This window comes from Neovison vison, chromosome 7 (genome assembly GCF_020171115.1).
Source record: "Neovison vison isolate M4711 chromosome 7, ASM_NN_V1, whole genome shotgun sequence".
Classification (NCBI taxonomy): domain Eukaryota; kingdom Metazoa; phylum Chordata; class Mammalia; order Carnivora; family Mustelidae; genus Neogale; species Neogale vison.
In genome coordinates this window covers 177,235,152-177,250,963 of record NC_058097.1, presented here as the reverse complement: position 1 = coordinate 177,250,963, position 15,812 = coordinate 177,235,152, and positions in this window count along the sequence as shown.

The window sequence follows — 15,812 nt, the reverse complement described above, 5'->3', positions numbered from 1 at the left end:
AGCAGGCAAGGGCGGGACTTCCCGAAGACGGAGGAGTTTCAGACACAGGGAACCAAAAGCCTAATGGCTCAAAGTCAAGAGGGAACAGGGAAAAGCAGAGGAAGGGCAGAAAAAGGGTAGAAGGGAGGAGAAGGGAGGGAAGGAGACTAAAAAAGAGAGAGGAGGGGAGGGAGAGAAGAGAGAAGTATTAGCATCAGACACTTCTCTCAATGTACTACAGGAAATGGACGTTTAACCTGAGCCCTCTTTCTTAAACCCCATCAGCCTTCTCAAAAGGGACATTTATTTATAATTTGTTGCGATGAAGTTGGAATAAGTGATGTCAGCCACAGCCCTCTTTCATTCAGGTCTTTGGCACAGGGCTGCCTTCCTGGCAGTCAGGGATTCGACGCAATATCTCCTTACAGAAACATTGCCCTACCTCCAGCCACTTTGTGTTACATCTTTCTATCTTCTCTCCTTTGGAACACATTTCACTGTCTGAATTGACATGATTAATGTGTGTGTTTGCTTACTAATTTATTATTGGTAATAAATAATGAATCTCCCCTAGAATTTAAGCTCCTTCTGGCTTGTGGACAGAGCTATCCCCATCTCTGGAATGTGCCTGGTATCTAAGAAGCCCCGCTAGGTATATGCATCAGCCCAGGCAACAATAGCGACAAGAATTAGAATAGTAGCGGTCACAGTGAACGGGGCAGCTTACATTTCACAGGACCTCATCCCCCGCCAGCCAGGCAGCCAAGCACTTTCACCACAGCATCTCACGGGCTTCTCATAACAATTCTATGAGACAGATCTCTTATAAACCCCGTGTTACAGCTGAGAACACTGAAATGAGAGAGCGGGAACTCACCGCAGTCACCTGGCCGGGAATCGGGGAACCAAGAATTGAACACAAGCCTTGGAGGGTTCAGTACCTAAGCTCCTAACCTCCTGACATCGTGATCTCCTCTTCAGCCTCCCTGACTCTGCTTCTCAAGTTACAAGATCAGCAGAAGGAAGCCAGGAAGACAAAGCGACTTGCCAGGTCAAGGAATAGGTGTGACCAGAAAAGGTCTTCTCATTCCGTTGTCCCCAGCGCCTTGCCTGCTTTGCTCGGCTGGCTCTTCCTCAAATGGAGAGGTATTGTCTTGATTTGTTGACCTCAGAATCTTCGACCGGCCCAAGGATGCTCTCCAAATGGTGCCTGGTTACACAGCTCGATCACTGTTGAATGAATGAGCACTCATTCACTGATTCCGATGCCTCTGCTGGACGCAGAGTTTCAGGATGTAATGCTCCTGCGAAATAATTCTGATTAAAATTTGTGAGTACGTTCAGGTGACATGACAAAGGGCTACTCGCTATTTCTCCAAATGTGCACGGTTAACGGCAGAGATCGCAGAGCAGGAAATTAGGTTATGCAAATACCTTCAAAGGGCAAATGAAAGTCTCTCTTCATTTGAGGGGATTTATTACCTTTTTCTTTCACGTGCCCTATTTTACATTTCCGCTGCATTTAAGTTGAAAGCTCGCATAGACAATCTCCAGTACAAACAAAACAGCCGAATTAAGGCTAGGGAAGAAGCTGTCTTGGTTTGTTGTGGGTTTTTTTTTTTTCCTTTCTTTTTTTTTTTTTTTTAATAGTAAGCTTAAGTACTTGAGCAAATTATAGGCCGGCCAGCCCAAGCAGCAATGAGCCATTCCAATTGTAAATGAGCACCTACATGGCCTGTGGACAGCTAGGGTGCCTCACAGACATCTTGAGCAATTCCTTAGAGCTTGCAAAAGGTTAAACCAGAAAGCAAGATGGGATGGGAATCGCTGTGTTCCCAGCATCGAGGACATTGAGAACTAAATAAATGCTGAGTTGATACATGGTCAGTGCTAAAATACATATTTGCCAAAAGAATAAGGGAAGAAATGAGTTTGGAGTCCTAGAAATAGCTTCCATGGTGGCCTGTTTACCTGATGATGATGATCATTCCTGCAGAGGGCCGGGAGGGCTCAGCTCCTTTCTTTATCAAGGCAATCAGACCTTGTTCGAGGTTCATTTTCTAGAAGAAGAGCTCTAGGATGCACCTTAAGAGAGGAGTGTTTTTTAATGGACACCTGCTATTCTTCCTTGGCTGGCGTTCACCCCCCAGCTTCACGCAACGCCCTCCTCATTCTCTCTGGGGGACTATGTCTCTCCCATTCTCAGTTAGTGTTGGTTTAAATGAAGATGAATCTTTGTCCAGGTGTAGGGAAAAGCATGTAAGCCGGGTGTGGCCAAAGAGAGTGTAATATCCCCTGGTCACAGTCACATGAGTCGATGTAGGCCGATCTGAGCCAAGAGGTCTCCATCCTGGAACTTTGCTGGGACTACTAGGAAAGAGGTACGCTTTCCCCAGTAGGGGAAAGCTGGGAAGGCAGAGTGAAGATGGAGCTTCTAGCATAATCTTATGAGCAAAAGGGGAGACCTTGCCTAAGAGTCAGGCCAGTAGAGAATAAGACAAAGTCAAAGGTTAGGGGGAAGAAAACCAAGGTCCTGGATCCAACCATGCCTGAATGCATAGTGCCTCTAGAGTTTTAATTAGATGAGCCAGCAAATGGTCTTTTTTGCTAAAGCATGTTGGACTTAGGGTCCTGATAATATTTGTAGATGGCATCCTTTTGAAGGGCAATGATATTTCATACACTACCTCGAATGCTTAATATTGAAAAATTAGTTTCTAGCAAGCCTCAGTTTGTAGTGCCTTGGTAAGTACACAAATATTGAGAAAAGAAATCCTTAGAAACCTAGAATAACCATTAAGCCAATCCCTTTACCAACGTAATAATTACTATTATGCAGTATGGATTAAGAGCTAGAATGTTTATCCCTTCTGACTTAAGGAAATAATCTTAAATAATAAAAAAAAATTTATACTCATAGATATTTATTATGATACTATTTATAATTACAGAAAATCAAAAACAACCGAAGTGCCGAATATATGGAAAAGGTCAGATAAATTTTATCACGAAGTGTCATATAGTTATTAAAATACTTATTTAAAAGTTTCAATAACATGTTTATAGCATTGTTTTGTTTTTAAAGATTTTATTTATATATTTGACAGAGAAAGAGACAGCAATGGAGGGAACATAAGCCAGGGGAGAAGGAGAGGAAGAAGCAGGCTTTCCACCAAGCAGGGAGCCCAATGCAGGGCTTGATCCCAGAACCCTGGGATCATGACCTGAGCCGAAGGCAGAAGCTTAACGACTGAGCCACCCAGGTGCCCCTAGCATCATGTTAACGGGAAAAATTTTGTGTATTGTCCAATCATACTATGTTTAAAAAAAATTCATGAAGAGAAAAAAAATTGAAAGTATTTTCAAATGCTAACATTGATTAACTTTAACTGCTAGAACTATGGATTATTTTTTTTTCTCTCTCCTTTCTACTTATTTATAAATAAAAATCTGAATTTATCTGTAATTAACAGACGTTATTTTATAGAGGAAGGCATATTATTAAACTTTCAAAATAACTCTCTCTGCTACCTCCCTGGAAGCAGTCAGCCAGCCTTGACTTGGATATGTCAAGCCTGCCCACTTTTGACCATGAAAACTAGTGAAAGCACACAACGGATCAGAGGTACGGCCACAAATCCCTCATGTGATTGAACTCTGTGCATGTATCAGTCACCCATTCCATGAGCTCAAAATGAGAATGCATTAAAAACTCTTACCACTGATCTACTTTCATCTCTACAGGGACTTCGGACCAAAAGGTATAGTTGGGACTCTCATTACGATATTAACCTTATTAGTGAGGAAAGTTCAAGGAAAAGCCTTAAATGCACATTCCTCAAAATGATGCTTTTCAGGTTCTTCTGTTCTCTGGGTGCACATATGGAGCTCTTCTAGAGCAGAATGTTGAGACTCCAATTCCCAGAGCTCTCAATCTTCTTGAATTAACCAGTAAGCTAGGCTCTGAAAGGACCCCAGAGTTTGATCTTGTCCTTGTCCAGAAATAAGGTCTCAGAAAGGTAAACAGACCAGGCCAGAAGGAGAAGTTAGGAAACACATTGATGAAATCAGAGGGCATGGCTATGATGTTACTAACAAATCTGAGCACAAAAGATGCCTCTGGAACCAAGGATCTCGTTCAGGGCCTTGGGCAAACATAACACTCCCTCCATATGCCCAACTTCCTATCGCTCTGTGCCCCTTGGAAAGCCATTTTGGCCACCATTTTGTCTCTTGATCAATGAATATAAGGCATATTCTGGGCCTCATTGCTAGAGTAATGTACTGAACAAGTACAACTACAACAATTTTTATGAAATTACCTGAACGAGGCCTGTGAGCAGGAGAAAAAAAAAAAAAAAGGTAAAATGGATATTCATCCCAAAGAAGAATGAATGCTGGGAGAATTTGCCCCCTGATGCTCTAGATAGTGCCTCTAGTAAGGCACTCTGGGGTAAGTGGTGAAGTAGCAAGTTCTCTACAGAACTGTGAACTCAGCAGGTCGTCTTTCTTGGTCTCCCCTCTTCCATCAAAAGCTGATACTAACGGGTGCCTGGGTGGCTCAGTTGGTTAAGCGACTTCCTTCAGCTCAGGTCATGATCCCAGGGTTCTGGGATCGAGCCCCACGTCGGGCTCCCTGTTCAACAGGAAACCTGCTTCTCTCTGTCCCACTCCCCTGCTTGCTTTCCCTCTCTTGCAGTCTCTTTTTCTCTCTCTCTCTCTGTGTCATATAAATAAAAATAAAATCTTAAAAAAAAATTCTGATACTAAGAATGTCTGTGGCATCAATCACCTCCACCTTAGAAATAAGTGTACTACTTGGTTTTTTATCTGTACATTTGATGTTGGAAGTGTTGGAAACAGCCAAAAGCCACTGATTCCAGAATCGAAAAATAATTAAGCCCTTTCCAGGAAGCAGCCTATGTGAAGGACTTCACACACGTCTAATCCTCATACCTGTGAAGTAAGTATTATTAGCATGCACCCCCCACTTCCCTTTAACAGATGAAGAAATCAAGAGCCTTTAAACAAACCTCCTGAGGTCACATAGCTAGTAACAACAGAGACCATTAAAACTGGGGACAATGTGATTCCAAAGCCTGTGCGCTGACTTCTTTGCTTTCTCGAGATGCAGATTCTGAGCATACCCTATTTTTCTAGGGTCTAGAAATATAGTTCAAAATGAACCCACAGGTCATTCTACAAGGTAGATGTATATCAAATCATCACATTGTACACTTTCAACATACACAATGATATTTGTCAATGACTACTCAATAAAGTTTAAAAAAAAAAAAGAAAAGAAAAAACCAAACCACAAGTTCAAAGGAAACCACTGCCCACACAGCAGCCTCTAACCCAGCCTACATTTAAAATTTCTATTCGCAGTCCAATTTCTTAATGAGCGGTGCAAGACATCAGACCCTGGCAAAGGACTGACTACAGCTGGCAGACAGAAGTGTCTGGGGACAGGGTGGCTTCAGAGTGAACCCAATTTTCATTCGGGTCACTTTCACAGGGAGCCAGGGGAGAGACCAGAGGATATGCCCTGTGGCCCACAGCTTAAGGGACCCACAGTGGCACAGCAGGGCCGGGTGAGGAATGGTCCACCTCATCACTGGGATCAGAGCCTTTGGCAAGGGTGTCTTCCAGGAGCCCCCTCGCAGAGTCCAGTGACCGCTGCTACCCAAGCACCAGCTTGTCTCTCTGTGGTCATGGAAGTGTCACCAGGAGACCAGGAGTCAGGGGAAAAAGAGAACAAGCCCTACAGGCTCCCCAGCCATGGTGCCCCTCTGCCTTGAACAGGAACAGAGGCCTCAAGCCTTCTGACCGGCTCCGGAGGCACCCTTTAAGGAGGAGGAAGATGGAGGGGCACTGGGATCCCAGTCGTGAGAGCGACCCTCCTGTGTAAAAATCATTGTACATTCTTTCCAGCATCTTCTTCCTTCCCAGGGACCCTGCCATGATCATCAGGAGGAGTTGGCTGAGGGACACTGTGGGTCACAGGGGAGGAGAGTGGGATGTCATGGGCCACCTCACAAGTGCCATTCCTCCAAAATGCTCTCAGGATACCTGTGGCGAAAGAGGGGTCGGATTCCGATATGCAAGAAAGCCAAGGACTGCCTCTGCAGTGCTGTGCAAGCTCCCCCAGCAAAGCTTCTCAGAAAGGGTAATAATGGAAACGTTCAGCCATTAGAGGAAAGACCTTAGCCTTCATGCCACCCTCCCCACCATTAACGACACTGGCAGCCCTATTAAAATACAAGTCTGATTTGTGTTTAATGATCTTGAAAGGAAAGTAATTGCTTGGGTATTACCATTCGAATGTTCTTAGAAGTGCAGATAATATTTACAATCAGATTGTCCTTTCTGAGGGGGGCAGACAGGTACCACTCCCCAGGCCATTTGAAGCTGAGGCTAGGAGAAGTGACCTCAAAAATTGGCTTAAGGGTCTTGGAGCTCGGCATGTATTTTCCTCTTTCTCTTTTCGCTGTCAAGAGACTCCTGGGTAATGATCCCACCCCTGTCCTTTGAAGAAGGGGATGCGAGGCAGTGGAAAGCAACGGGTTTTTGTTTTTTTTTTTTCAATGAGGAGCAATTTTACGGTACAAGTTAGAATGCAACCCAGTTGTGTCTTGGGAAAACAGCAGCCGGCATTTCTGTCAAGTCAGTGAGGAATTTGAGGAGAGCAGACTATATCATTCCTGAGTGGGGAGTGAGACCGAATCAAAAAGCAAGGATAAAGGAGAGAGCGAATGAAGTCACAGCCCAAACAGATGGATTTAAATGTAAGCCAAACTGTAAGGCTACGGCAGTGTTCCGGGAGCATCAGTTTATAGATTTATGAGGCCAACATCGCTGTTCCAAGAAATACACAGCTGAATGCATGGAGACCAGTGATAGCACATGCTATGGACCACCCAAACTGGGGAGAAAACCAATTCCAGTTCAAATCCCAGCTTGGCCACCTAACAGCCATATGACCTTGAGAGAAAGTAATGTAACTTCTCTGAGCTTCAGTGCTCTCATCTAAAATATAGAAATGTGGAACGCTTGGGTGGCTCATTTGGTTAAGCCACTGCCTTCGGCTCGGGTCATGATCCCAGGGTCCGGGGATCGAGTCCTGCATCGGGCTCCTTGCTCAGTGGGGAGCCTGCTTCTCTCTCTGCCTCTGCCTGCCACTCTGCCTGCTTGAGTTCTCTCTCTCTCTCTCTCTCTCTGACAAATAAATAAATAAATAAAATCTTAAAAAAAATAAAATAAAATATAGAAATGATAACTGGACTCACAATGGAGGGTAATCCCGGGAATCCAGAGAGATTCTGGAAGCAAAGGATTTTGTACCACATCTGACAAAGAGCAGGTACTCAACCAATGTCTTCATTATTATTAGAAGCAGTATTTTCAAGATCTTATTTATTTTTTAAAAGATTTTATTCACCCACTTGAGAGAGAGAGAGAACGGGCAGGACCACAAGGGGAGGGGGCAAAGGGTAGAGGGACAAGCAGACACCCTGCTGGATGGGGAGCCCAACGTGGGGCTCAATCCCAGGACCCCGAGATCATGACCTGAGCTGAAGACAGATGCTTAACTGACTGAGCCACCCAGGTGCCCCTTCCTTGGTAATATCAATATTAAAAGAGGTGAATGAGGTGAATGAGGGTCTACTTGTCCTCAGTACCCAGCTTCACATTACTACTACTCTGCCACTTGTGTGTTTTTCATGCTCAGTCCTTGTAGCTTCTTGGTCTTCTGACTGCTTGCTTACTTCTTGGGACTCCTACAACCAGAAACTTGTAGAAATCATGGTGATTCTGCTTATTTTTTAAAAGATTTTATTTATTTATTTGACAGAGAGAGACACAGCAAGAGAGAGAACACAAGCAGAGGGAGTGGGAGAGAGAGAAGCAGGCTTCCTGCTGAATAGGGACCCTGATGCGGGGCTCTATCCCAGGACCCTCGGATCATGACCTGAGTTGAAAGCAGATGCTTAATGACAGAGGAAGATGGAGGGGTGCTGGTGCCCCAATTCTGCCCATTTTATAGGTTAAGAAACCGCTGAAAGCTTTGTCAAGGTGATAACCTCAGGCAGACCTCAGACAGGAATGGATTTGGTTTGGTCAGATTCAGCCTTCCCTCTCCCTGGCCGTGCAGTCTTCATCACTACCTGCCTTTTATGGACAAGTCTAGCCCATGTATCTTCCCTTTGAGCTAAAAATCTGGGCTGGAGGCCACAGAGAGTGAACCTTCCTAGCGAGAGCAGAAAAATCTGGAAGAATCAGAAAGGGTCTTGAATCTGAAAGACGAGGAAGTATGTCAAAGGAAAATCATCTTAACCAAATCCCAGATCATGGGGTCTGTGCCCCAAGGAAGGGGCTGAAAATGGAAGGCAGCATCATTGTCAACATTACGACATGGGCTGTTTGTAATCTGCGTACGCTTTTTTCAATTCTCTTTCCGCTCCTTCTTCCCTATGGCCACTTCCCTACCTCATAGAATGGGGTTAATGCTTTGCTAGGGGAGGAGCTCACTCCTTTTCACTGAATAGCTGTCAATTACAAATGGCCTCTCTCACCAAACTTTATTAAAACAAAGACCTCTATGTATCTTTAGTCCCAAATTTAAAACTACAGTCTGTGGGTCACGGTAGCCTCACATTATACCTAAAACTTTTCTTTTATTCCTGACCCTAGAGACTTAGCATGCACATAAGCCATAGAATTTCACTGTCAGCAGAAATCTTTGGAATCACCAAGCCCCATCTGGTCATCTTACAGAGAAGAATACAGGCCCAGAGAGGTTAAGTGACTTGCCCAAGATACACAGCTGCTATGACCTGGGCCAGAATTTCTGACTCAGGTCCTGGGTTCTCAATTAATATTAGATTAATGGGTAACTCAGGTTATATTCATTGGGGATTTGACCTAGCTTGTGTGTGTGTATGTGTGTGTGTGTGTGTGTGTGTGTGCATGCACATGCATGTAGCAGACAACAGCTGGCCCTTTTAGGGGGAGTTGGGTGAGGTGGGGGTGGGGAGATTGGGATTTAGTGTTAAATGGCAGTGTCTGTAAGCATTCCTGGAAACCTACAGGACTTTCTCTGCTATTTATGCCCCATTTTGCTAACTAAGTCTCTTTACCAGTGCTCTTCAAAGAGTGGTCCCTAACCTAGCATTTTCTGGGTGCTTGTCACAGATGTGAATTTTCAGACTCTAAGGGGACCTCATGCCTCAAAATCTCTGGAGGTGGCCCAAGAACCTCAGTTGCATCAGGAACTCCCCACTGCTCTGTGGGCTCAAATATAAGCAGCGTTGGGTTTAGAGCCATCCCAGGGGTAAGGGGACTGTCCCACAAGCAGAGTGATTATAAGCATGGGCTTAGGCCAGACAGACCTGGGGTCACATCCTTTTCCTGAGCTCCAGCACTGTTCCCTCTTTCCATATTTCCATCCAGCTCCCTCCCTGCCCTCCTTCAGGGGCTTGCTTGGCTGTCATCTCTGCTGTGAAGCCACCTGACCTCTCTAGATGGAGCAACAAGCTACCCCCACCTGAGAGTCGGATTCTTCCTTCCTGATTGATTTTTCTCCATTGCATTTATCACTTGACGGGCACTTATCACTTCTACAGGTCTTACTTGTTTGGTATTGTCTGTTTCCCCACTCCCCACTTGAATGTAACCTTTGCTAGAGCAGGCATTTTTGTCTGCTGTTCCCTGCTATGATTTCAACCCCCTGGGTGAGTGCCTGGCACACAGTAAGCACTTAATGAGTATCTGCTGGATGAGTGGATGAGTGAGTCACTTACTAGCCATAGGATTTTGAGAGAGTTAGTTAACTTCTCTAAGCCTCAGTTTCCTCTTCGGGAAAATGGATGTAACAGTCACCACACAGGGATATTGGGAGGAATAAATAAGACCACGTATATGAAACCCTTAGCCCAGTGCCTGGCACATGGCTAATCACCCATGCTAACCAAGCTATAACTTTGATAGAGTGACAGGAACATTTCTGAGGTTCATTCCATTCTCATGGGACAATGTTCAGGGAATGGCCAAGGAACTCTTCAGAGTTCATTTGTTGGTAATACATTTGTTTAGGCCAAATGCTTAAGAATTCCATTTTAGGGTCACAAAAAAGATGTAAATGTCAGAATGGTAATATCAAAAGGCCATGGTGTAGTACATTTGTCACAACACTGGGCCAAAGTTAGAAGGAGTTGTTCTAGAATGTATGTATTAAATTGGGGGGAAATTCTGGTTTGCACAAAACTGCCATAAACCCTTGCTCTCAGGAAATGAAGACTCCACATCCCCTGACTTTTTCTATTCTTCATAGTTATGACAACTCACAGGGTCCATTCAGAGAGAATGAGATAATATGTTCCACGTTAGAGCCCAAGTTTGGGGCCATGGAGATCTGACCTCTTTGACACACCTCCCCCTGAGGAACTGGATCTATTCTCAATCCGTTAAAACTAGACAGGCCTATGCCTGCTTCAACAAAAGAGAATGGCCAAAGTGATGCTCTGTGACTTCTAAAGCCAGGTCAAAAAGATCATGTGACCCTGCTTGGATTACTGTACGAAGTTTGATTGGAGAGGCCATATGTAACTCTGGTGCTTGGTCCCAGCAGAAACTGGCCTTGAAGCCATCCCTGCCAAGGTGCAGACAGGTAAAGGATGCCTCCAAATGTCATTTGGACCCATGAGACCAGCCTATCCACCTGCTGAATACCCAGGTGACCACTACTGATGCCATATGGAACAGATGAATCACCCAGCTGAACCCTGCCTGAGTTCTGGCCCTCAAAGCTGAAAGATCTGATAAAATTGTTTCAGGTCATCACATAGCAGGGTCACTTGTTACACAGCAATGAATAACTACAAAAGACATCTTTGGAAATAGATAGGCCACATCAAATGACTTCAGAGCACAGGGCATGAAAATAGAGAATATTCCCTGTTACTTTCTTCTTTGTCCTATGAATAGCATCAATTTGAGCTGGTTTTCTGAGTTGTTTGAAAGTACTCCTTTTGGGATACCTGGGTGGCTCAGGGGGTTAAAGCCTCTGCTTTTGGCTCAGGTCATGATCCCAGGGTCCTGGGATCGAGCCCCTCATCAGGCTCTCTCCTCAGCAGGGAACCTGCTTCTTCCTCTCTCTCTCTGTCTGTCTCCCTGCCTGTTTGTGATCTTTGTCTGTCAAATAAATAAATAAATAATCTTTTAAAGAAAGAAAATACTCTTTTTACCCACAGAGTTCTGCTGTTACAAGTTTGTTTCCATAATGCAGGCCTCAGACAGATCTTCTCCCCTTGACTTCACTCCTTTAGTTGTTTTCCTTCCTCTCTCTCAGCCCCTGAGCTGAGCCCTTCTTGCAGAGCTCAAGAATTCAAGTGCTTCAATGGTTAAGAAGAAAATCTTCAAAAAAAAATCTCAAAATCAGTTAAAAACAATAACAACGGAAGGATGAACGAAAGGAGTGCAGCATACAGAGACTTGAACTCATGGCTTTGGTTGGGTGCCTTTTCCTTTCTGTGTCTCACCCTCAATCATAAAATGATAGGGTTGCCTTGGATCCCTAAATGATCTCCCAGCATTCACATAGTGAATTTTCAAAGAGCATGAAGGACATGTGAGAAAGCAACGTGCTCATTTGCTAGATCACAGCTCTACAGGGGCAGGTGTACATTTGTCTTTTTCATAGCTATGCACCCAATGCCTCAGAAAGTATTATTTAAAGACAATATCAACAGTGATAGGAAGCCATCATTGAGCTCCATGCCAGGCGCAGTGCTGTGAGCTGTATGTGCATTCTCTCCTTTGTTTCCCACAACAGCCATATGCAGTAAATACTGGTATTACCCCCATTCTACAGATGACAATTCTGAGGCTTAGAAGTTTATGTAAGAATCCCAACAGTACAGAAATAGTAAACAATGCAGCTGGAATTGGAAGCCAGCTTTCTAAACTCTTGATCATAACTATTTCTAGAAGGAAGATCAAGAAAGAAGGAGCTATGTCTTCTCCTAGTCCACAAATGCCCACACAATGAAGAAGAAATTAGACCTAAGACCTTGCTTTATCTCTTGAACTGCCAGTCTCCTGAGAGTCAGCCCAGCCTCTGTCACTGGCCACAATCCCAGGCCTCAGGTAACTTCCTCCTTGACACCTCTGGCCATATGGACAGGTGCTTAGTTCCCACCTAATCTCCCACATAAAAGATGGGCTAGCAGCATGGGGTTCCTGCCAAAGCAGCAGGAGGCTCAGTTAAGCCCAAAGGTTATGTCAAAAGAGCCATAATTTGAGATAGTGTCTGGGAAAGGCCTTTAGGGAAGACAACTTTTCCAAGTCTGTTATTAATTAAAGTATTGGGTTGTGTCTGGGGAAAGACTCTTCCAGGGTTGGTGAATGGGAGCTAGTGTAGAGTGGGACAAAGAGCTATAGCCCAGAAGCCAGGAGACAGGGGTCCCTGCTATAGTTCTGGGGCAGATTGCTCAGGTAGACCTGAGAAAGCAGCTTCACACCCTGGGTTCTGTCTCTAAGGCCACTCCTTGCTCTAAGATATTCCATCTTGTCCCACGATGCAAAATATCCCCATGATAACACTGAACAGGGGGCATAACAGTCTCTGGGCCTTTGATATGAACTCTCAAACAATTCAGTTAGTAACCAAGATCTGTTCCTAAATGTCGTCATCCCCAAACCCTCTTCCCTGTCACAGAAATAGGACGTCATTTATATGTTTCTCAAATGGATATGATACACCTAGCAGTGAGCTAGTCCTTTGGAGTTTTATAAATGAGAAGTAGAGTGATTTTTGCCCTCAGCCTTCATCACTTAGAATTCAGGCACTGACTCTATCCCTTCGTGCTTCTGCCTCTTCCCCACAACTCACCTGTAGTTCAGCGGTCAAGATTCCTTTGATGTGTCTGGCTCAAAATTTGTTCAATTTTGATGGCACAGGGAGCAAGACAGAAGAAGCCAATAACAGTGACAACAAAAAAAATTGCTAAGACATAAATCTTTTGACTTGTGCCATCATCCAATACAGTAATCCAGTAAGTCTTGGGGAGAAAGCCATTTCTCTCTTATTACTGATGTGGGTGATATTAGCAACAGTGTCTGCTGGTGGCCTATACTGGGGTCTTTCTTCGGAGCAACTTTGACACATAGACATGGAAATACATAATCCCATCTTAACTAATACATCTCAAGGAAGCCATAGGTTCATATACTAATATGTGTGGACTTATTCACATTGTATCTAGTTCAAAAAATAAGGAGAGTACTTGAGGAGCAAATGATTAACTGGTTGATTTTCCCCAAGTACTTCCTGCTCTAAACCACCTCCCCTGTAAGCAGTAGATCATGTGGCATTCATGACAGAAGAACAAGAATAATTCTTGGCTTTGGTGTTTCAAAAGCCAAGCTGTTTAATTTGCAAAAGTCTGATTTGGGAGTCTTAAAACACGATCATAATTTGACTATATATCCCTGTGGGATATAACCCAAAGGCAAAAAGAATCGAAGAGGAAAAAAAAAACCACTTTGAACTTTTTTTCTGTAATTATATCTTTGGCGGTAAAGTTGGTGTTCTAACACTGTTGTATATCTGTTGGGGATTAAAACAAATGAATGATTATGTTGGGATTCTTGGGAACCAGGATTTGGGTTACAAAGAAAAAATAGATGCAGCCAAGTAAAAACCCTTAGTATTCTGCACCCAATTCCAATATATGGGGTTTTTCCCTCGTACCGATAAGCATTTCATGGACACCTTATAGCTGAGTGTCTACCATTCAACTCAGCCCTGATACTATCTACCTGGAGATCGCATCAGATTCCGGGGTTAAGGGCCCAGTCCCACGAGAATGCTCTCCACTTCTATTGCAAAATGGCAAGTTTTGTTATGTGTGCTTCTGAGTGGCCGGTTATAAATCAGAAGTTCCTAGGCGCCTTCCTTGGATTCAATTCATTTGCTAGAGTGGCTCACAGAATTCGGGAAACTAGGTCACACACCAGATTACTGGTTTATTGTAAAAGGATATAGTTCATGAACAGCCAATGGAAGAGACACTTGCAGGGGGCAACATACATGGGAAGGGGTGCAGAGCTTCACGTTCTCTGAGCACCCCACTCTCCAGGCATCTGCAAGTGTTCACCAGCCCAGGAGCTCTCCAAACCCTCTCCTTCTGGCTTTTTATGGAGGCCTCATTACATAAGCATGAATGATTAAATCATCGGCCATTGGAGATTGAACTCAATCTCCAGCGCCCCCCCCCCCCCGCTTTCTGTAGGTCAAGGGGGTGAGGCTGAAAGTTCCAAACGTATAATCACAGGGTTGGGTCCCCTAGTAACCTGCTTCCATTCCTTCAGGACAGCTACAAATCACCTCATTCACATTACAAAAGACACCTTTACTGTTCTCATCACTTGGGAAATTCCAAGTGTTTTAGAAGCTCTGTGCCAGAAATGAGAATGAAGACCAAATATATATCTTATTATGAATCACAAAATCACAACCCTGTCATCTTGAATCTGAAAGGACATATCAGTATGAACTCATCACAGTATATTTTATCTTTATCCCTACATTTGCTCACTGAAAAGGACAGGAGACAACATCCAAACCCATAGATTGTTTACACCAAGACTGAACCCTAATGGAAACTATAGACTTTGGTTGATAATGATATGTCAGTGTAGGTTCGTTGATTGGAACAAATGTACCACTGTGATGGGGGGTCTTGATAGTGAAGGGGCAGCGGGTGGTTTCCTGAGAGCCCAAGTGTGGCATGAACACCTCAAGACCCCAAAAACCTCCCCAAATTCCCCATGGACCCAGCATGTCGTGAAGGCAACCCACAAAGAGCCAAATGAGGAGAGTCTCTGAAGTCAAATGAGAAGTTGGCAGAAGCAACCCCCAAGAACCAACATCCTGAGCCCAGAGGAAACAAAAACATCACAACAAATGCCAGAGGGACCGCATGGTTGTGACCGAGGCCCCGATGTGCCCATTTCACTACCTCCAGCCCCACCCCTGCTCTGAAACGAAAAGAGCTGGATTGCCTCAGATTATGATCCCACTGTTTAGCAGGTGAGAGCTTGAAGTATAAAACAAAGTTTTTAAGTTCGCTTACAGAAAGATCAAGTTCTAGTATCCACACATTTAAGTTTGTGCTTAACGAGGTTTCATTGATCTTCTTTTTTTAAAGCCAACATCCTCTGGTCCAGTCCTCCATTCTGCGCCCTATTGCCTATATGGCTTCGACGACAAATCACAATGAAAAGGACTCTAAAAACGCTGGAGAGAGAAGGAGGCTCAGGGGAGGATGAGAAAAGAGGGAAAGGGCCATTTCACCCTTACCATTTATTTGGTTGGTTCTGAGAACTGGGAGCAGTGGGTTAAGCCGCTGCCTTCAGCTCAGGTCATGATCTCAGAGTCCTGGGATCGAGTCCCGCATCCGGCTCTCTGCTCAGCAGGGAGCCTGCTTCCCTCTCTCACTCTCTGCCTGCCTCTCCATCTACTTGTGATTTCTCTCTGTCAAATAAATAAATAAAATCTTAAAAAAAAAAAAAAAGAAGTTTAACTTTTTCAAAGCACTAACGGTGAAAGACAAAGATTGTGTATGATAGGATTTGTTTCCAAGTCAAAGTAATACTGATGGTTGGTTAACCCGAATGATGGATATATCCCAAGCGCTGCATGTGACTCTCTCACGTCCATGACTGCTACCATAGGGGCTCCACACCTGCGCTCGGGGACCAAACTAGTTTGTTTGAGAGCCGCACACCTGGATTTTAATGGCAATTTGGCATAGAACCAAGCCCTGTGG